The sequence below is a fragment of the Centrocercus urophasianus genome, unplaced genomic scaffold, assembly GCF_019232065.1.
Source record: "Centrocercus urophasianus isolate 14NV4802_14NV808 unplaced genomic scaffold, USGS_Curo_1.0 seq_59, whole genome shotgun sequence".
Lineage (NCBI taxonomy): Eukaryota > Metazoa > Chordata > Aves > Galliformes > Phasianidae > Centrocercus > Centrocercus urophasianus.
Genome location: NW_024885188.1, coordinates 446,492 through 469,954, shown reverse-complemented (window position 1 = coordinate 469,954; position 23,463 = coordinate 446,492). Strand labels below are relative to the sequence as shown.

General features: G+C 45.6%; 1 protein-coding gene across 3 annotated transcripts in view; it reads right to left on the bottom strand.

The window, feature by feature from the left end:
- Positions 1-7,846, bottom strand: part of CERS4 (ceramide synthase 4) — a 64,103-nt gene extending 56,257 nt beyond the window's left edge. The window contains exon 1 of one of the 3 annotated variants that reach the window (XM_042836328.1): positions 7,826-7,846. The gene's annotated coding sequence lies outside the window, so the exon portion shown is untranslated. Of the gene's footprint in view, positions 1-2,458; positions 2,505-3,398; positions 3,481-7,825 lie in introns of those variants that run through there. The other 2 variants (XM_042836326.1, XM_042836327.1) reach the window with 2 other exon arrangements.
- Positions 7,847-23,463: the final 15,617 nt, after the last annotated feature.

Genomic DNA, 23,463 nt, shown 5'->3' with positions numbered 1-23,463 from the left:
AATGACTGACAGGTGAAGCCCCAGTGACTGGAAAAGTAAAAAAATCACTCCTATTTTAAAAGCGTTAGAAGGGAAGACCTCAGGAATTACAAAACAGTCAGCCCCACCTCTGTGCCTGAGAAAACCATGGAACAGATCCTCCTGGAAGCTATATTAAGGCAAGTGGAAAACAAGGGAGGTGATTTGAGACAGCCAGCACAGCTTCACCAAGGGTAAATCAGGTCTGACCAATCTGGTGGCCTTCTACGATGGAGTGAATGCATCACTGGACAAGGGAAGAGTGACAAATGTCATCTACTTGAAGTTCTGTAAGGCCTTTAACGTGGCCCCACACAACATCCTTGTCTCTGAATAGAGAGAGGTGGATTTGAAGGGTGGACTGTTCAGTGCATAAGGAATTGGCTGGATAGCTGCAGCCAAGGAGTTGTGGTCAATGGCTTGATAGCTGGGTGGAGATCAGAGATAAGTGATGTCCCATAGTGGCCCCAGTAGTTTAATATCTTCATTAACAACACAGAAGTGGGAGCGAGCACACCCTCAGCGAGTCTGAGGATGACACCAACCTGAACGGTGCAGCCAAAATACCATCCAGGAGAAATGCCACCCAGAGGGAACTTGACAGGCTTAAGAAGTGGGTTCACGTGAACCTCATAAAGATCAATGATGCCAAGTGCAATGATGCCACCTGGGTTGGGGCAATCTCATACATCAGCACAGACATGGGGATGGATGGAGAGAAGCCCTGTGGAGCAGGACTTCAGGATCCTGGTGGATGAAAAGCTGGATGCGAGGCAGCAGTGTGTTCTTGCGGCCCAGAATGCCAACAGCATCTTTTTACAATGGCATGTAGTGACAGGAGAAGAGGCAATGGTTTCAAACCGAAAGAGTGAATTTAGATTAGATACAAGGAAGAAATTTTTCATAATGAGGGTGGTGAGGCACTGGAACAGGTTGTCTGAAGAAGCTGTGGAATAGCATTTTGTAAGTGCTCAGTGCCAGGTTGGACATGGCCCTGCTCCAGCCAAAGAAGCCATGGCAGGGTGGTTGGACTCGACGATGCCTAAAGGCCTCCTCCAACTCAAACCACTTATGAGTTCATAAACACAAAAACAACTCAAGTTATAATAACAGGGATATCTATCTCAAAGGGCAGAAAACTATCAGATTTCTGACATCTTTTTCTCTCTTGGCCCCATTTGGGCCTATGAATATAATAAAAAAGTCCAAATCAGTTGTCATTCAGAAGAACTCCTGATTGCAGGAATGACTGACAAATTAAGTCCCATGCTTACTAGGTCTATAAAAGCCAGGTTACTTTTGTGATATTGGCTCTTCAGAGCTTGCTCCTTCTTTAGGCCAAACATTACTTAAGTTCTGCATTCAAAAGGTTGTCAGAACACTACAGAATAAAAATGATTAAATTATTTTAAGTGATTAAAAATGATAAAAATTATTCTGGTTAGAACCAGAATAAAAATGCCTTCAATCAAGTTGGTCACCACATGGGGAGAAAAAGAAATTCCTCAAGTCGAGGAGAAGGGAGCTTTAAAAGATGCTTTCCTCAGCTCTATTTCTGCAAGAAAAGTGAGTAATAAACTGAAATGTTAAGTCTCCGATGATGATATCAAGGGTGATATCACAAGGACACAGCCACTGAGCTTCTGATTTCAGACATGTTATGAAGCATCCCCAGGTAAACTTGGGAAGAAAGAGTGAATAGCTTAGATATCCCTAAGCACCACCATTCATCTTTATTTCTACATGTGTTAGAGTCTCCTTAGACACTCTAAAAAGTAACAGAAAGGGCACCCACCCGGAAGAAACATTTTTATTTTGCTTAGAGCTAAAATATAGCAATAGTTTCTGCCAGTGATCATGCAGTTTGTATAGCAGGAACCCAATCCTTGACTTAAGTAAATAGAAAAGCAGAGTCCCTTTGAATTACCAGACTGACAGACTGCAAAATAAGCCTAGTTTCTGTGGGCTCAGGAGATTATAATGCAATAATATAATAACCATTTTTCACTGTATATATTGCTCTCCTTTCCTGCCTGGAAACAACAATCAAACAGAGAAATCCCTCTCCTCTACCTCCTCAATTCTAACACATGAAGGGAATGAGATTAATAAAATTAACATTTCATACAAATTTCACAAGTTTGTAACAGTTTATAATCCAGAACAAGCATTCCTCAACAAGTTGTCTTAACTCCAGACAGTGAGAAATTCTGGCTTAATATCAGGTGCACGGTTCAATTTTGCCAGCTTCTTTACTGGCATGAGCACCTGACCGCCTGTTCTGTCTGTAATCTTCCAGCACACAGCCTTGGGTTAACAATACAAAAGCTTTTTTCTTTTTTTTCTTTTTTTTCTTTTTTTTCTTTTTTTTCTTTTTTTTTAGCAGAAATGGAGAAAAGGCTCCTCTGTGATGGCAAGGCTCTGTAACTCTCCTGAATACCTCGATAAACCTGAGCTTGCAGGCAGATGAGTCATCAGCACATTTTCACATCTTGCAGTTGTCCCTGGTCAGTCAGAGGCAGCCCGACTCCTCCGGAGGGCCGAAGTCCCACATTTGTCCCCTCCAACAGATCTTCAATTTGACTTTCGCACAACTTACAAATACAACCTCACCATCAACTTGCAAAATGAGAACGGCTTGCCTTCAGCTGCAGATCAGTAGCGTAAGCAACCTCAGCAAACATTTTCAAACCTCGCTAGCTAAAATTCAGAAGCCTAAACTCATATTATTCATCAATGCCCAATCTGGAAACATTCACCTCACGCTCTGACACCCAATTTTTCTCTCATTCAACCGCCAGTGCCTCTAAAATCCACTGCTTCAAATGATTCCAGAAGTGGAAGCTGCAATATAGCGCCTCCTCTTTTTCGGGAGCAGCTGTCGTTGCTCGCAAGAAAAGAAAATGCTTCTTTAATTCCACCGCTCTTCCACGCGAAGCGCTCGGAGCGCAGACGCCCAGACGCCCACCCGAAGGGCTTTTGCGACCTTCCTCACCGCGAACAGCTCGACGCCACCCCTCCCCTCTGTTCTGATCTCATTCTGCCTCGCTGCGCTCCGACAGCGAGCAAAGAACTCTCCCCGTGCAGAAGAGCGGTGTGGCGGATCGCCCTTTTCCTCCGGACCGCCAGCCAGGCCGACCGGCCCCGCTCTACGGCGCGGCAGCAGGTGGGACGCGGATCCGCCCGGCCGCTGCACAGCACGGCCCGGCGGTGCCCCGCGCCGCTCCCGCAGCCCCTCCGCGGTCACCGCCTCCCCTCCCCGCAGCCTCCGCCCTCCGCTCCCCGACCTCGATGACTCCGCGCAGCCCCCGGCCCGCCGCCTCCCCGCGCTGGCCCGTTCCGTCCCCGCCAGCGCTCGCTCCCTCTCCCCGCTCCCTCACCTCCGCCTCCCCCGGGCCGCTGCCTCGCTCTCCTCTCCCCCGGGGGCGGCGCTGACCCGGTCTCTCCGGAGACCCGCTCGGCGTCCGGGCCGTGCGCGCCCCGGGCGTGAGGAGGAGGCGGTGTCCGCGGGGCGGGGCCGGGAGGACCGTGCGGTTGAGGAAGGGTCGCCCGCAGACTGTAGGGCTTTAGTGGCCGCTGGGGGCGGGGGAGGCGTCGCTGCGGCCTTCTGGTGCCCAAAAGGAGCGCAGGAACAGGAGGGAGAGCTACTTTTTATGCTTATAGTGATAGGCCAAGGGGGAATGGGTTCTGAACAAAAGGAGGGGAGATTTAGGTCAGGTGCGGGGAAGAAATTTTTCACTCTGAGGGCAGCGAGGCCCCGGCACTGCCCGCAGCTGCCCCAGGTCGTGGATGGGCCCTGGACAGGCTGAGCTGGGGGCACCCAGCCCATGGCACAAGTGGGGCTGGGGGGGATGTGAGGTCCCTTCCAATTAAAACCATTCAGTGATTCTATGAAGAGGGTTTGAGGGCACCAACAAGCGAGGACAGACTGCTTCTAGTGACCCTGCAATCTGAGCTTTACCAGGAGTGATGTGCTCAGGAGGCTGAGGGCTCTAATAGGAAGGCTCATGTGTTACAATAATTGATGGAGATGTGGTCTTTTTGCCTTACCCAGAGTGCATTGGTATTTCCAGGACAAATCATACGGATATCAGAGAACCATTAAGGTTGCAAAAGATCACCAAGATCATCTAGTCCAACCATCATCATCATGCCCACTAAAGCCTAATTGACCCTAGGTGCCTTTTCTTGAACATCTTTGTGGTTGTGATTCCATCACCTCCCTGGGCAGCCTGTTCCCAATGCCTGACCCTTCTTTCCAATAAGTTTTTCCTAATAAGAGAAGCGGGAGTCAGCTGGAAGGGACAACTGTGCTAGGACGTGTATAGAATGGTGTATGTGCCATGGCAGCCCTAATAACAGAATGGCATACCACAGGAACAAAGACACCAGAGACCTTATATTCTCTGTCATTGTATGACAGTGTTTGCATGGTGCCATTTATCGCTGGCAAACTGAAAATGTAAGGCTAATGAATTAGACTGTTAGTTTATATGCAGTTTTCATGAGTTTGAATGAAAAAATGTAGGTGCAGTTGGAATCTTCATCCTGAGACTCTTGCTTCCCGATCTTGCCAACAGTGAGGGTGGTTAGTTGAACCCAGTATTTTCTTCACAAATGCAGAAAAAAAGGAGGAGTGAGGTCTCCCAGCAAACTGCAGCTGCCCTTGATGTGGAGAACCAATGATTTGGGTACTACATGTTATTTCAGCTTCTTGATGGGACAAGTCAAAACAAAGAGGAAACGCTGAGACAGTGGACTACAGCTTTGGAATCACTGCAATACAGCTGTGTAGATTTTAAGGCCAGAAAAAAAAAAAAAAAAAAAAAAAGGCAAGAGTCATCTATTCTGTCTTCTGCATTACATAGGCCAAAAAAAATTCCACCCCATCATTCTTGCTTTCAAGTCTAGGGAATACAGATCATGTGTACTGTTGTTTGCCAGTGTGCTGTAATGCATTCTAGGAGCACTTAAGACTGTTCCCTCATCTTACTAAAACGCTTTCCATCAGCTCGTTATTTCCAGGCTTTTCTGAAGCTGTAGCCAGGATGGATATGATAAGCGTTGTTATAAATACCTGTCTTGATAGCAATGTTAACAATTTGAAAACAAATATAATCACTTCTTACAGTTTTCTCTCTTACATATTATATTTCACATGCTCAGTTCCAGTGAAGCAAGATAGAATCATGCTTGTAACAGACTGATGGCTTGAAAATAGTTTGCTGTAGTAACTGGGTTGCCATTAATGCTTTAGCATCTGGGCAAACAAACTGGTGAATATTTACACGAAGAGTTCCAGCCCTAAAGTTACAATAAATTTAGGAATCTTTGGCTCTATCATACTCCCTTGGCAGAACGTGCATTAATATTCCTGTAGCTGATTGTCTAAACCCAGTTTAATACAGTGCTCAGCCTGCAGTGTCTGTATTTATAAATCCAGCTTCTCTGAATCTGATCCAAAGCCCACTGACATCAGTGAAAAACTCCCAGTGACTTTGAACGGATATGAACTGGGCCTTCCATGAGTATAAATCTGCTCATTTCAGTGTAATGCAGAGGGTGAAACAAAAGCATCTAAGACTGCTGGAGCAAAAGAAGGGGCTTTGCCCAGTCTGTTCCCCCCTCCACAGCCACCCGTCCCCCCCCAGATAGTGCTGACTTCCTCAGTTTGGAGGTGTAATATGAGTCATACTATCAGGAGCAGCAGTTTCTGCATAATCACAGCAATGACCAGCATAGAAGCAGCAAAGCACATCGCAAACCTGAACATTTCCATGCAGCAGAGCAATTCAGGACACAAAACCTCGTTGAGTAGCCTTGACCAGGAGCACAGAGACATGACCTGTGCTTGTCTTGTTGTTTATATAAATCACAGTGACTTTGAACTGTGGCTAGGAGTGCTTCTCATTCTGATGGAAGAGAGTGGTTCCTTAAAGCATTAAAAGGTGTCAGTTGTTTTAGGGGGATGTATGTTGATACATCCAAAGGGGTCTAATGCAAGGAAGCATACACCATCCCTAAATATCAGATGTCTTTGAGTTGTTTCATGAAACAATTAGGGTTTGAGGTACTTAAAAATAGCTCTAGAACATAGGCTGCTGAACTCATTTCAGGTTATTATATTACTCTATATCTGTGAGCTAAAAACAACAACTCGTGTTGTTAGAAAGTAGTCACCCACCAGCCGCTCAGTGTGGACAATACTGTGTTCAGATCTCCCAAAAATCCTCTAGTTACAGCCCATGAAAGAGTCATCCTCTGAAATGCTTTTCAACACGTTCTCCTAAGGCTCTGACAGGCTGAAGGTCACTTTGCCTGCAATCTCTGGTTATGATGTGCAGGAAGACTCGAATGTGTCTGTGTCAGAGTGCACAGCACCCTCATGTGGAAAGCCAAAGCACATGCACACCCATCTCTTGGTATGACCAAACTCCATTTATACGCGTATGAATGGATTATGGCATGGAAAATAGCGTGGCAATAAATAAAGTAACTGTTGCAAATTACATGCTGCCTAAATGGCATACTACAGAGTGGAGCACTGGGCATTACTGCGGGGGAAATAACTGAAAGGCACAATTAGGTTTTGATGGTTTGTGACTGGTGGCATAGGAGGTTATGTGGGCTGGGTTCCTCCCTTTTTCCAGCAGATTTATGTAGGAGAAAGTAATAAAATAATACAGATCAAGGAACAGAGAATGGCCAACAGCAAACAAGGGAGGCTGAAAGAGATAAGACAGCAGTTCCAAGCAAGGAGGAAATTGGCTGTGTGCTTAATTTGGGACAATAAAGTTTGTGTTTGTTCTCAGGATTTGTAAATGCATTTATCTATCTTCCATACAAAGTGCAGATGTGCTCTTTGTAGCAGTGACTGAGGCACCAAAGGAAAGCACCTTCCTTTCTGAACCATGCACTTGCTCACTGTTGCCCATCACCTCACCTCCCTGTGTACGGGCTGGATTCTGGGATGCATGACAAGAAACCTTGATGAGAAAAATCCTAGAAATCCTCCCTGCACTGGTTTTCAGGGGATTTAGAAACAGGAATATCTGCTTGTGTAGGTGAAAGAAAGGTGCAGAAGATCTGCTGGTACAGAGGCACCTGTGGATACCCACAGCAGCACAGCTCCAGATGCATGAGGACTTGCTAGTGTGAGCTGTGCTGTGAGAGTTCGGAATGGCCGCAGAGCAATGCTCTCCAATACCATTGTTCTGGCAGCTGATCATGCATTTATCTTTCCAATAATAAAGCTTCACTTTTGCCAAAACTCAAACACAGAATGGATCGTGTGCTTTTTGTTAGTGACTCTGTGATGAGCCAAATGCCAGCCTTTTCTTGCTGTTAAATTGCCTCTCTCACTTTGATTTCATATGCACAAATGCAGACAGGGCTGTGCTTCCTCACCTCACAGAGTAACAAGTTACGTAAACAGGGTCCACTTCCACTTTTTAGTGACTCCCAAATGCTCTAATAGAAGTGCCATAATCTTCTGCAATGATCCCAAACATTGCAGCTCGCAGTGATGTTAGACTGTTTTGGAACAAAACTGAACTCTTTTGCCCTTGATTACTTTTCAGTCTGTTTACCTCTGCACATTCCAGTGACCTTTTCAGACCTCAGAGGGAGGTTGTTTCAGCAGTTCAAGTGTTGATAATGTTTGCAGTGCTGTGGTAGTCAGGGAGAGTGGCAGTGAGAGGTGACCCGAGGTGTGAAACGCTGCTTGCACACTGGGGGACCGGCTCAGATGGACACATGTATGAGTGCACATACAGTCCCGTGCAGTTCAACGGCAAATGAAACTGACCTGTTTCAGTGAGTTATAAACCTGCACCAAACTTCATGGTCTTCATATTTTCCTTGCACCAACACTGGCATTGATGCAGAGGCATGCTAAGCCAGCTCAAGGACATGATGTCACTGAAAATTAAAAAAAAAAAAAAAGATTTTCTACTCACACAGTCTTAATTTAACAAAGAAATCCAAGCCCTGATGGTGTTCCAGTGTACATACCCAATTTTTGCCGCCTATCAGCTGCAGCAAGTAGGGGTAGAAGGGAAACTATAATCAAAAGTACCAGCAGAGAAATCTGACAGGTGTCCACATTAACTGCCAAGCAGAATGAAGCAGCAGTGAGCTGGAAACAACTCTGATGCCAAGATGGTGCAAACAAGATCTATTACTTATCTGCACCTCGTTCCTTTAGCTGCATTTATTGTCAGCCACTTTAAAAAACAAACCAAAAAACATATGCTTGTGGCAATTTGGATATAAAGCAAGTATTTCTGTCCTGTTGCATTCTTTATGGTCACTGTAGTGTGCCTGGTACAAACATTTCATTGAGCAGCTCCAGGAATATTGGCAACATTTCTTTTTAAAAGTACCTTATGTTCATCTTTCTATGAGCATCACAACATGCTCAATCTTGTTCTTGAGGATAAATCCTACATATTTCTGCTCTCCAAGACTGCAAAGACAATGGCGTGGGTCCTGACACAATCATTTTTCAGAAATAAAGCTGTTTTAACTCATTTTGATTGAAGTAATGCTCTTGGTGGATGCAGGCTGAACAGCAGGTCAGTTAAGGCATGACAGCTTACTTTAGAAACAAATAATTGTACTGGAAGCATACAGGGACTTCCCTTTTCATCCGAGAATGATATTTTTTACTAAACAAGGAATACTGCCACTTTAAATTTAATCTTCTCAACTGTCACACAGCTGACATGGGAAAGTCTGCTCAGCAGCTGTGTCTGGAAAGATTAGGGGAAGGTTTAAGGCTGTGTGTTGCTGGAGGAAAGCCTCTGAAGATAAGCTTTAGTTATTTAAAATAAATCAGCTGTAAAAGCCAATGTGGTGAGAAATCTCACAATGAAATATTAATACAGATAAATAGATGGGAAGGGTGCATTCATGGTCACTCTCCTTGCAACGTGGGCAAAGAACAGGCATTGTCCTTGGACATCCAGACAGTTGAGCTGTGCAGACTGCTTTCCTGATGTGAACCTAAGAGATGATGCTAACTTTATATTCCAGCAAGGGCAGAATCTCTACAATGCCATGGGCAGTAGCACCGAGAATGTGATGCTTCACTGATGTATTTATTATGACTGCAATCAAACAGCAAGCAATGTTGAACAATTTTACGGTAGCACGACCTTTAAGTAATACTGAAACCCAGCCTATATCAGTATCCTCCTGTCAGCTGCTGATCCCCTTCCCACAGCTGTTTTGCAGCATCTCTCCTGCATTTGGATTGGAGTCACAAGAATCCTCTGGTGGTGTCTGCATTCACACTGCCCGCTCCAGCACGACTTGGCTCTGCCTGTTTCCTCCTGCAGTGTGGAAAGTCGTCTGGGAACCTTTATGCTGGCTTTGTGCTGTGCAGGGATCGCGTCCTATGAAGTTGAACTCCTGGGTGTTCAGTAACCTGGCCTGACGTTTCTTCTGTGCAAGCACATCAATACAGTGTTGCTTCTGAACTTCCTGTTAGGTAGCTGAAGTTTCCCACTGCACTGTCTGCAGCTGATGCCTTGAGAGCAGCTCTGTCCTAAGTAAACTGAGGACGATTGTTCTCTTCACAGCATAATTCCAATGAACTATGTAGGAATCATGCCAAGATATGTGTTTTGTCTCAGGAGATAAAAGTGGCGCTGTTGAGTTCTTTGCATGTATTAAAATAAGAATTTCCAGACAGATGATGATAATAGAAATTACAGTCGAAGCAAGAGAGCAAAACATTACGTGCTTAACGAGCAGCTGCCTTAATTTGCTAGATAAATGCCAATATACCATCACTAAGTCCGATTAGCTCCTCAGGTAGGTCATGTTGTACTGTATGAAACAGACCTGTTATATTGTGATGTTTTCAATTGCTGTCTAAATAACCCATCAAAAAACCTATTTTTAAGTTCAAATGCCTTTAACATAACATTTTTGACTATAGCACAGAACTGCATGATGAGGAACAAACTTTTGGTTTGCGAACTTCATGCATTCTGACTACATTCTAGTTCATCATGCTTATCTCCTGTGTTTACTGAGAGGAAAGTATCCCTAAGTCAGACTTTCAAAGATGTTAGACAACCACAGATGCCAGCAGCTACCTGATGGGATTTACAGGACTCTCTTGGAGAGAGCTCACCATGTGCTTTAACTTACTGTATCTTCAGAAGGCCTTAGGAGCAGTTGCATGCACTGTGCCCCTGTTTTACCACCGACTTTATGATGACTGTCCTGTCTTACACTGGAAGCACTGGCTTATACATAGCATGTGTTGTGGTTACACTGAAAGATATTTGGTTTGGGGACTTATATCCAGATCTCCGGCCTATTGTACTCATGAAGCACAATAAGCAGCATAAACATTGCAAGAGAAATCCTTTATATACCCTCCTAGATAGAATGCAATCAGAGTGCTTTGAGCAGTGCTGTCTTAGATTACCTGAAATGCAGAATATATTAAGATTTAAAGAATATCTTAATTAGGAAGAGATTATATACATTTGCAAGCTTTGTAGGTCCTTTATTCTTTTAATCCACCAATGGCTAGTCCTGTAAAAGCAGTGCCTTCATTAATTTCTTGAAGTAATAGATCTCTTTTGAGGTCAACACTATACCAGTAGACTGCAGTGCTACTGGGCATAGTATCTCCTAGGAGGGTAATGAACAGCAACTTGCTGCCACGACTATAAGGAAATTTTTTTTAATTGCTTTCCTTTTTCCCTTTTCCCACTTAGATTGTCTGTAACTCTGTGCCTTTTAGTTTCCTCCCTTGTTTCATGTCTGATTCAGAATGTTTTATTCAGGAATACTGAATCCTTGCCCCGAGTCTGTCCCTGAACTGCCCTCTGCCACCTAAAGATTGCAGGTGACAGCTGATGGCCCATTAACACAACTCCACTTCCTCTCTTCTTCTCTGCTCACCCCAGCCACATCTGCTGACGTAAGTTTCTGCCCTCACTATGCAATTTGGTTTCTAAACTCTACCATGACACTGAGCCACACTCAACAGGAAAATATGGGGCAGAGCTGCATTGTTGAGTGACCAAGTGTGTTTAATTGCTTGTTTATCATCGTAATCAGATGGAAATGTGATTTCTGGTTGCACTTACAAGCAAAATTCTAGCTGTACACATCTCTTTCCCTTCCAGCGTCGCATGCTGTTCCTCCATGCCTCCTCCAGGTCATTTCTACTCAGAAGTGGACATCCCTCCCTCTACGAGTACTCCCAGTCCTATGTCAAGGCTGAAACTTGAAAATCTCTTGCATGAAAAATATTTATTACTTTTCATGTGGTGAAAAAAGAAATGAGTAAGGACTAGTCACATATCTGGAAGAAGAGTGAAACTGCGGCACCAGTTCTGAAATCATAAAAGGGAAAATAGGGAAACTATATCCTTCTATTCTAAAAGGAAGCCTGTGCGGTTCCTAAGCCTTTGATACACCCCACTTTTTATATGTCTTAATTATACTCAGGTCCTATACTACTGTGGTTCAAGAGTAACCTTCCAAAATCTGTTCTGGGTGCCTCAGAGAGGAGAGAACATTCCTCAAAAGGGAAATTTTATTTTTTATTTTATTAAGCAGGGAAACATTGGCTCAGAGTCAAGTCACTAAGGAAGGATACCCAAAACCTAGGGCTCAGCTGAATTACTGTTGTTTTGGACAAGGATTTGTGCATTATCTAAGTTCCAGTTTGTTCACCTATTAGAAACACTCCTCTTTCAGGTGCATGGTTGAAACTCTTGCTTTGGCGGAAGCTCACACATAACTACAGCACAAAACTGCTTGTGGACAATTTCTGAATGTGAATTTGGTATTAAGACATTCAGGCTGAACATTCAGTCTGACCTGAGGACTTTCGTACTCATGTTGTCACCAGTGTTTCTAAACATCTGCCATTATGAGTCTGAAATCCCTGTAATTAAGGGTCAGACTCCCTTGGGGGTTGCTGGTTCATCTGCCATCACAGCACTGCACTTTTGAATTTGAGAAGAAAAGGTGAAGGTGAGGTCCTGAGTTCTGTCTGCTGTCCTCCCAACAACGATGCAAGCAGTCAGATGGGTGATGAGCACAACTGAACCATGAGGGCAGTTTGGATTTCCCTGCCTGGCAGGGTGGGTGACCTGCAGGGTACTTCTCTCAGCCACAGCAGCAGTCCGTCTGTATGCCAGCAGTGCCCTCACCCTATCCAGAAAGTGGCTTTGGGAATGTAACAGACAAAAGAGAAATCCAGAAACCATGACTGCTCTTCCCAGGCTCAGGCTCTATGGGGATGTGCGTGGGAGCAGCTTTGTTGCTATTTTAAGGACAGGCTGAAGAAGCCAAGAGCCATTTTGTCTCCCCTACACAGCCTGGCAGGATCTGTGTTTCAAACCTCAAGGGACTGCTGCTGAGTGTGCTGCTTCAGGGGTTACAGAGAGGAAAGCTGTCCCGGGATCTCTGTCCTTAACAGAGCTAGAGAAGAGTACTGTGGCTATCATTAGATACTGCAACTTCATCAAGCAGTCACGTGTCCTTTCTTTACTGCCTGGCTCTGCCCACTCCTCCTGTGAGCTCAGCCTGCAGAACCATTTTCAGGGTGAATGTCAGGACTGATACCAATGATTCTCACTGAGGTCCTTGCTCTTCCAGTCTGAGAAAACTGTCCCGAGAGCACTGAGCACATCATAAGAGTGTCCGAGCATCCTGCCTCTGCCTTTCTCCTTGCACAGCTCTGCAGCAAAGCTCAGAGTGATACCGTATAGGTGATATAACTTTAAGCAGAATTGATTTATTAATACTCCTTAAATTTCATTTACTGAGGTGTAAAGGATCTCTGTGTAGGCATAGCATCAAGAACCATCCCTGCTAAAGGGGAGATCCTGCAAGGCAATCTGAAGAAGGAAGACGGGAGTGAGGAAGAAGTAGTGGGGGGAATGCAGCGTCACTTCTCCACGTGTTGGCAGGACTAATCACTGACTCGTTCTTTTTCTGGCTTACTGTAAGCAGGTTATCCTTTGTAGTAGGCTGTCCTTGGTTTTCCTGCCTTGACAGTTTTGGGAACTAGAAATCAACATTCTGGTGATGACTTTCTACTCTAGGTGCCTTCATCATGTGCCATTCTTTAACCCTTCTGCAGTTTCAACTGGTGCTTCAGGTATGCAGGCTTCTGGCAGTTTAAATGGTTCTTTACCATTTTCTACAAACCTCAAAGGTAGACAAAACATCTCTCCAGATATGGTTGGACTGTTTAGAATATTCATGATAATGGCTTCTAGCACTGTCCTGAGGCAAGGGACACAAACCTATCAAAGCTACTAATTTGAGAGCAAGCTCAATGGAAAGTGTAATTGCTGCAAGTTTTCTAGGCACTGGAGTACAAACTCAAGGAGAACAGGAGCCATAGAGAACTTGGAAAGCTGCAGATGTGAAGTAAGTCTGAAAGAAGAATGCTCTTCAGTTTCTTGCAAACCATGGCAGTTGTAGAAGCTGTTTCTATTTTTTTCCCCCATAGTATTGACAGAGGATAATTGGTCTATCCCTGAAGCAGATTCCCAAAGACAAAGGAAAATGGCAAGCAGAATAGCAGGGGAATTGCATATGAGTCATGCAAAGTGCTGAGACAAGAGTGAGGAAGCAAGTTCTTAAAACTACCAGGCTGACCGACTGGAGCTACTCACACTTCAGAAACTAGATGGCAGTCTCGTATCTAAAGACTAGGTTTCCGGAAAAGTTCCAAGAAATGCGGCTGTGACCCAAGCATCTGGTCTGAAATCATACATGGCTGCAAGAAAGCAGCAGGAGAATCCTCCTCCCCAGAAGAATTGTCATCTCCCTGTTGTGTTTAGGGACCTGGCCCAAGTGATGTGGGTATAGGGAGAGCCCAGCTGTGCAGCCACTGCCTGGTAGGAATCTTTCTGCTTGCTGATGCTCTGTGGGTTGAGGATGGCCTTCAAGAGAAAGGGTAGCAGGAGCTTCAGGAGTGGTGATGCCAAACAGGTGTGCAAAGAGTTCCTTGGGTAGGTATCACTACTGTGAAAGGCTCTAGGTAGGTGGAATGCAGTAACTTTAGGCTGTGGGTGGAGGGGTTGTTGATTATCTGTGCAGAGTTCATTACAAAAGTAGCTCTCTGTGCATTAGGCAGCCAAAACACCTTCCTTTTACAGCTAGAAGGGAAACAGGTACCTCTAGGGAGTGTGTCACCTCATCTGGATCCTGCTTCTTCTGAAACCTCTGGAATAAACTGAATAAACTGAATAAACTGACAGCATTTGGTGAGGACAGAGACACATCAGCGTGCTTTCAGCTGAGTCTTATTTCTGCACATGGATTGTTTTGAAGTTCCAGACTCTTGGGCCAGGCATGTGATTGCCTTGTGATTATGCACGAGGTAAGCACCTTGTTTCTTCTTCAGAATCCCAAATGTAACCCATCTTTCCAAAATGCACAGTAAAGGCACACAAGCCCAGACTTCCCAGGCATCACGGAGATGCCTGACTGCAACCCTGAATTAGATGTTAGATGTGAGATTGACTCGGACGTGTTCCTTTCCCAGGTTTTTTCCTTGGTTATCTTACACATTCCTTCACGGGCCTCATGGCTCTTGTAAGGGTTGTCTTTGTGTGACATACTGAGTCCCACACGTTCTCTTACATGTACAGATGAGCCTTAATTCCTGGACTGGATTTGACTCATGGTAAAGTTGAAGATCTGAAGAACTGAAAACCAGCTCAGATGCTGAGCAAACAGAGAGCTCAGATCTCTGTGTCAGGACCACTGGAAGGGGCTCTCCTACAGATGCACACTGATACAGAAGGACCAGGAGAAGGAAGGAGGAACCAATGGGATACTCGAGTTTCAAGTGAGTTATTAAGCTTATTTGGAAAAAGTCATTTAATTTCCTGTCATTTGACTCTCTCTCTGTCTAACTATCCCATAGCTTTGGAAGCTTTCCTCTCATGCAGGTTATCAAATAGAGTATATCTCCTGGAATTCAGTATATTTGATTAAGGATAGACATTTGAAATCAAGTAGTGTGTGAAGTCATGAGGAAAAAAAAAAACCAAAAACCAGAAGAAACTCAGGAAAACTTGCATGTCAGATTAGAAACTGTTAGCACTTTTATTAGTGCTTCATTTGAAGCTAGGCAGTTTTCAAGGAAAGATCTTAGAGAGGTGATTCCAGTTATTAATGGAGTCAATTCAGAATCGTGGCATTTCAGAAGATCAGTAACTGTTCAATAGCTGTGTATTAAATGTGGAGGTTGGTGGCCCTGCCTGTGGCAGGAGGGTTGGAGCTTCATGATCCTTGAGGTCCCTTCCAACCCATTCTGTGATTCTGGGCCATTCTGTGATTCTGATTTTGTGATCATAAGAGTTTCTGATGAAGGCTCACAGATACTGCCAGGCACTGGCTATTGGTTGCCCATGGGGGAAGTAGAGGGCACAACAGCAAAACTTGCAACAGAAAATGACTGCTGTATTCATGCTAACCATGAGGAAGAAAGTCCCATGGAGCCCCCAGATTTATCTGAATGCATGTAATAAGTTCCAGACTGAAGATGAGCTTTAGACTACTCAGACCATTTGATGCAAGGCAGAATATAGTTGAAAAGAAGCACTGTGGTCTCATTTCAGAGGTTTTGTGTGCTTTTACATTTGTAAAAGTAAGTATCTGAGTGTTCACGTGTGGATGTTGTTTCTGTTCCCACTGACATCTCTTTTAAAGGTCACTGGTCACCAGCATTGGGCTGCAGCCATTGTTTAAAGGATTGATTTCTTATTTTTCTTCAGCATGTGCCTTCAGGACAGGCCAAGGAGAGATTATATATTTTAATAGATCATGGCATCATATAATTGTAGAATAGTTAGTATTACTGGAAAAAGTAGATAAACCTTTGAATGCGCAAGCTATTATTTGTGTGCATTGAGTGCATCTACATTTAATTTGTTAGGGGTAACTCTTGCTTCACTAGTAAGCCTGATAACTGTTTAGCTCAAGAAAGCATTCTGACAAGTCTACCTCCTGTGGAAGAAGGGACCTGGGGAGAGAAGAAAGCAACCTGGGGAGAGTAAAAGAAGCTGTTAGGATATATATCTAATTAACATTTAATTCATGGCCTGCTGTAGGGATTGGAGCAGCTGCAGGATCCATTGCAAGGGTTGAAGCAGCCACAGGGTCTGTCACAAGGGCTGGAGCAGCCACAGAGTCCATTGCAGGAATTGGAACAACCACAGGTCTCATCACAGTGCTTGGGGCAGCCATAGGAGCTGCAGCAGCGGTGAGAACAACCACAGGGCTCATCTTCCAGGCCCCAGCACACTGCACACTGCAGTGATTTGTGCCTCTCTAGAATTGCCAGGGCAACAGCAGACCTTTTCCAAATATTCTACTGGCTTTTCAGGATTCTGCAGTTGTTCACAGTTGAAGACCCAAACCACTGAGTGTGCCTACAGCTTCCCAGTGGGATGAGGGAGAGAATTGGAAAGAAAAAAAAAAGTAGAACTTGTGGGTTGAGAGAAAGCTATTAAAATTATTTAGTAACATAGAGAAAAGTAGAGAGATAATAGTAATTTATATATATATATATATATGAATGTACATAACAAGTGATGCACGAGCAACTGCTCATCATCCACCAGCTGATGCCCAGCTAGCCCTCCAGCATGCAGAAGAGATCAAGATGAACTCCCATCCCCTTCAAAACTCTCCTTCTTCATGTTGTCATATGGTATGGAATATCCTTTTGTCCAGTTTAAGTCAGCTGTCCTGATTCTATCCCCTCCTAGCCCCTTGGGCACCCCCAGCCCTTCTCTGGGAAACTGGAATGTGCTTGAGTCTGTACAGCACTGCTTAGCAACAAGTGTAAACATAGATGTGTTATCAGTGTTGTTTTTCTTGTAGAACTAAAACATTCCATTTTACCAGACACTCTGAAGAAAAGTTTCATCCCAGCTGCAACTAAGACATCCATTTAATCTCAAAGCTGAACCATATTTGAGCTATGTTGTAGATTTATCTGCATTCAGCCGTACCTCAAGCCCCTTCTTCTGGATGGACCTTGCATCTATGTTGTAGCCTTATCTCCAGCCCTGTCTCTTGGCCCAACCTCCTGCTTCTCCCCTGTGGACTCCCAGGATGGACCCTGAAACTTTCTCGTCACCTTGACTGTCAACGGACCCTGTCTGGATCCTGTGGGAATGCATATGGTGGGTGCTCTTGCTCTGTACTGTGGTCACTGTCAGCTCCTTGTTCACCTTCTCCTTCGGAGTAGCCCCAATTTTGGTGCTGCTTGATGGAGTGAGGAAAGTGCTGCTGCGGGAAGATTCTTTTCCCTTCAAGGTGAGAAAGCTATGAAGTCATCTAAGTCAAATTCCCAGAAGGAGGAGCTGCACATGTGCATTGTTCACACTTCAGCTATGAACATCATCATCACATGAGGCTAAACTTGTGTCCCTGAAGAGACAGGTCAATGCCACCTTCTGCAGTCTACCACACTAGGTGTCTGCTAGTGAAGGAATGGAGGAAGGCACAGGAAGAAGTGTTTTTGGAAGCTGATCTAAGACTTTGTATTTTTCACACTGGGTTTGAAAGGATCCATCTGGGCTGTACTTGCAGAGAACATTTGGATGGTTCTTGGTAATGGGGATGCCAGCTATGGGCTATAGTGAGTCACAACCATATGGCTTGTGTGTGGTTTTTATGAAAAAATCCCTCAAGGCAGATTTTGGCTAACACCACATAAAAGTGCATGAATAGAAACAGCAACTGTTTTTCAGGCCTTGCTGGCAGGAAAGACAAGAACCTACTCTGGGTGTGGGATGGAGGACTGACTCCAAACCAAGCTTCACATGTTCAGCTGTGAGTTGAGTGGGCTGGGACAAAGCAGCCCACTAGAAGCAGCACTACTCCTGTACCACTTGGCCAGTGCCATGGACTTCTTTCCATGGCGTCAACCCTGGCAGAGCTCCCTACAATGTGCGGAGCCACTGAACAGAGCAAGTGGTGTGTGCACAGAACATTCCTCACCTTCCTCATTTCCTTTTCATCCCCCTCCACAGCACTGTAAAATGGCAATTTAAGCATGCTTGCTTTGGCGCTTTGCCTACTGCAGCCTTTCAGCATGGAGGAAACATTGGCACACTATGCTCCACTCCAGAACTAGTTGGCGATATTGCACTCTGTATGTGCGTGGGTCAGCTTGTACATGTTTGTGTGCTGGGTGGAACATGGAGAGTTGATGACTTTGTTTAAATGAGATCAGGTCTCTACAGCTCTATTGCTGTTGCTCCACTCATTTTGATTGGATCATATTATGTTTAGAGATTTTCAGTTGCAGGTACATGACCAGCAGCGTTTCAGTTCAGAAAGAAGACAGTGCTAAGAACAACTCTGAAATATAAGGACAGAATGTGCATGGCTTGCAGTGTCCTTGGAATGCAATTTCTTCCAAGGGTTTTCCATCTTGTTTAGTTCGCACTTAAATTTCCCAGGGTTTATCCAGAGAAGGATATAACTGGAGAAAGTGTGTCTCCTTTTCATAGAATCATAGGATGGCTCAGGTTGGAAGGGATCTTAAAGATGATCAAGCTCCAACTCCCTGCTGTGGGCAGGGCTGCCCCCCACCAGATCAGACTGCCCAGGACCCCATCCAAACTATCATAAATGCCTCCAGGATGGAGCATTCACAGCTTCCCTGGGCAGTAGTGTAAGGACCTCACCAATCCTGAGTAAAGAATATTTTCCTAACGTCTAATCAAAATTTCTTCTCTTCTAGTTTAAAACCATTCCTCCTTGTCCTACCACTATCAGACCATGTAAAAAGTCAGTCTATCTCCTGTTTATAGGCTCTGTTCAAGTACTGGAAGGCTGCAATGAGGTCTCCCCAGAGCCTTCCCATCTCCAAGCTAAACAAGCCCAATTCCTTCAACTTTTCTCCACAGGATTGGTGCTCCAGCCTTCTGAGCATTCTCCTGACCCTTCTCTGAACCTGCTCCAACAGCTCCACATCCTTCTTGTGCTGGGGGCCCCAGGCTTGGACACAGTACTCCTTCTCTGCGGAACTACTCTCAATGTCTTCTCCCAGTCTGTATGCACATCTGGAATTGCCCCAACTCAAGTGCAGTGCCTTGCACTTGGCCTTGTTAAACTTCTTAGGTTCTTCTGAGCTCACTTTTTGAGACTGTCTAGGTCCCTCTGGATGGCATCCCTTCCTTCTGCAATGTCAACTGTATTACTCAAGTTGAAATCATCGGCAAACTTGCTGAGGATGCACTCGATCCCACTGTCTGTGTCACTGATATAGTCACTGAAGTGCACAGGTCCCAAGACAAACCCATGAGGGAACACCACTTGTGAGCACCCACCACTTGGACATAGAACCTCTGACCACAGTCCACTGGCTATGACCTTCCAACCAATTCTTTATCCACCTAATAGTTCAGCCTTCAAGCCTGTGTCTCTCCAATTTAAAGATAAGGATGTTGTGTGGGACCATGTCAAAGGCCTTGCACGAGTCTAGACAGATGTGAAAGGAAGTTGCCCTTCCTTTGTTTACCAAAGTTGTCACTCCATCCAGAAGGCCACCAGATGGGCCAGGCACAATCTACCATTGGTGAAGCTGTGCTGGCTGCGTTGGATCACCTCCTCATCTCGCATGTGCCTTAACATCTCTTCCAGGAAGATCTGCTCCATGGTATTCCCAGGAACAGATGTGAGGTTCACTGGCCTGTGGTCTGATGTCTCCCTTTTTCCAGTCCCTGGGAACCTCACCTGACAGCCATGACTTTTCAAATATGATGGAGAGCAGCTCAGCAACCAGATCAGCCAGTTCCCTCAGGACTGTGGGATGGATGTCATCAGATCCCAAAGACTTCTAGACATTCAACCTCGTGAGGTGGTCTCGGACTTGCTCCAGTGTTACATTGGAAGGGAATTTGAACACCTGACCCTTACCTAGGTCAGAGACACAAGAGGTGTGGGAAGGCTGACTGCCAGGGAAGACTGAGACAAAGAACTCATTAGGTACCTCAGCCTTCTTCACGTCTGATGAAGCCAGTCCTCCCTTCTCATTTATTACAGGAGGTACACTCTCCTTTGTCTGTTTTTTATCACCAGTGTATTTGAATAATCCCTTGTTATTTTTCACATCCCTTGCCAAGCCTAATTTCATCCATGCCTTAACCTTCCTGATCCCACCTCTGCACATCTGCACAGCATCCCTATGTTCTTCCCAGTCCACCATCCCTGCTTCCACTGCCTGTATTTTTTTTATCTCCCAGTCTGATCAGCAGGTCCTTGCTCAGCCATGCTGGTTTCCCATCTCCTCTGCTGGAGTATGGAGAACTCTCAGGTATCGTTAAAGTCAGAGCTGACAGCTCTGTTCTGTTCCTTTGTCCCTAAGGACAGTTTCTCAGCTGATCTTATCCAACAATTCCTTAAGCAGGCTGATGTTCACTGTCCTGAAGTTCAGGGTCCTTGATATTTTGTTAAACTAATGAAAATTCCTGCACGAAAGCTTTGACTTCAGTTTCAAATAAATACTATATTCAGAGCTGATACTGATGCCTGGAGCTACGTTTTCCTAACACTTTCCATTGTAAGACCATGTTTTCTGTTCCTTGTGCTTTTGCCAAACATTAACCACATGGGCTGAAACACACCACACTCCCTGTCTGCCTGTGGCTGAATTATTTGAAGTTTGGGCTGAAACATTTGCTCCATTTCTGAAACAAGGCCCAAAAAAAAGCAACTATTGTTTTGACACATGAAAAAAACAATCTGGCAGCCTTTTCTCTGAGAAACAGTAATATCACAAACTTCATGAGAGGATTTAGCAACAGTCATCTCTGGCATAGGAACGTGATACAAATACTCCTTTCAAAGGGGATCTACCACTAATTCTTATAAAGACATTGAAACAGATCCAGGGGGTGTGAGGAGTGGAAATCGGGATTGCTTGGAATAGAGACTAAGGGGTGAGGGAAGAAAACAAATTAGCATAATTAATGAAGCATTCATTAAAAAAGCACTGATTGATAACTTTCTGGTTCAGATATTGGACAGACTGACCAGAGGTGAAGCGTTGCTGGACCTGCTGTTCACCAATGCAGAGATCATTAAAGGTGTTAAAGCTGGAGGCAGCCTGCAGTGGCCGCCCTGGTTGAGTTTGTGATCTCAAGGAATGTGAACCTGGCAAAGAGTGCGGTCAGGACCCTGATCTTCGGAAGAGTGAACTTCAAGCTGTTCAAGGAACTGTTGGCCAACATCCCCTGGGAGTCTGTCCTTGAGGACAAAGATGTTGAGGAAAGATGGCTACTCTTCAAAGATGCCTTTCTGAGAGCTCTCTGTCCCTCTGAATAAGAAAGCAGGCAGAGGAGATAGGAAACCGACATGGCTCAGCAAGGACCTGCTGGGCACACTGGGGGCAAAGAAAGGTGCATGCAAGCTCTGGAAAGAAGGCTGTGTCACCTGGGAAGAATACAGGGATGCCATCCAGACTTGCAGATGTGGGATCAGGAAAGCCAAGGCACAGGCAGAACTGAACTTGTCAAGGGATGTGAAAAACACAGAATCATAGAATCATCAAGGTTGGAAAAGACCTCAAGATCACCCAGTCCAACCATCCACCCATCCCCAATAGCTCTCACTAAACCATGTCCCTCAACACAAAATCCAGACGTTCCTTGAACACCTCCAGGGTCGGTGACTCCACCACTTCCCTGGGCAGCCCATTCCAGTGCCTGACCACTCTTTCAGAAAAGCAGTATTTCCTGACGTCCAGCCTAAATCTCCCCTGGTGCAGCTTGAAGCCATTCCCTCTAGTCCTATCACCAGTTACATGAGAAAAGAGTCCAACCCCCAGCTCACTACAACCTCCCTTCAGGCAGTTACAGAGAGCAATGAGGTCTCCCCTGAGCTCCTCTTCTCCAGGCTGAACATTCCCAGCTCCTTCAGCCACTCCTCATCAGCCCTGTGCTCCAGACCCCTCACCAGCTTTGTTGCCCTTCTTTGAACCCGCTCCAGGGCCTTGATGTCTTTCTTGCAGTGATGGGCCTAGAACTAGACATTCTACGGGTACATTGGCCAGAACAGGCAGACCAAAATGAGTGTAGCTCCTTTGGTAAATGTAAAAGGAGAACTGGCTTCAATGGATGAAGAGAAGGCTGAGGTACTGAATGAGTTCTTTGCCTTGGTCTTCACTAGCAGCCAGGATTCTAATATTTATCATGTCCCTAAGCCCTGCATCCCTAGAACTCTAGGTGGGGAACGGGGCAGTAAATCCCCCCCACTGTGAGGGCAGAGCAAGTCCAAGACCGCCTCACAAGACTGAATGTATACAAGTCTATGGACCGGATGGCTGCATCCCAGGGTTCTGAAGGAGCTGGCTGAAGTGTTTGCCGAGCTGCTCTCCATCATATTTGAAAAGTCGTGGCTGTCAGGTGAGGTCCTGGATGACTGGAGGAAAGGTCAGGTCACTGCCATGGACAAGAAAGGGAGGAAGGAGGACCCCGGGAACTACAGGCCAGTTGAGTCTCACCTCTGTGCCTGGGAAGATCATGGAACACATCGTCCTGGATGACATGCTTGATCACATGAGGAATGAGCGTGTGATCCGAGACAGCCAGCACGGCTTCACCAGGGTAAGGTCGTGCTTGACCAATCTGGTGGCCTGCTGTGATGGAGTGACGGCATCAGCGGACAAGAGAAAGGCGATCAATGTCACTACCTGGACTTGAGCAAGGACTTTGACACGGTCCCCCACCACATCCTTATCTCCAAATTGGAGGGATGTGGATTTGATGGGTGGACCACCCGATGGATAAGGAATTGGTTGGAAGGCTGCAGACAGGGTGGTGATCAATGGCTCTGTGTCCAGGTGGAGGCTGGCAATGAGCAGCATCCCCCAGGGTTCTGTCTTGGGACTCTTTTACATCTTCATCAATGACAGCGAGGACAGAATTGAATTTGCTGATGACACCAAGCTGAGTGGTGCGGTAGAAGGAAGGGATGCCATGCAGAGGGACCTTGACAGGCTGGAAAGGTGGGCCCAGGTGAACCTGATGAGGTTCAACACAGCAAAGTGCAGAGTTTGGCACTTTGGCCAGAGGAATCTCAGGCATCCTTACAGACTGGAAGGAGCTCCTGGAGAGAAACCCTTCAGAGAAGGACCTGGGGATCCTGATGATCTGAAAACATGAGCCAGCAGTGTGCTCTTGCAGCTCAGGAAGCAAATGAGATCCTGGGCTCCATCAAAAGAGGGGTGGCCAGCAGGGACAGGGAGGTGATTGTCCCCTCTACTCTGCTCTTGTGAGGCCCCATCTGGAGTACTGTGTCCAGGTCTGGAGCCCCCAGTACAAGAAAGACAGAGAGCTGTTGGAGAGGGTCCAGAGGAGAGCCATGAAGATGATCAGGGGACTGAAGCACCTCCCCTATGAGGACAGGCTGAGGGAACTGGGCTTG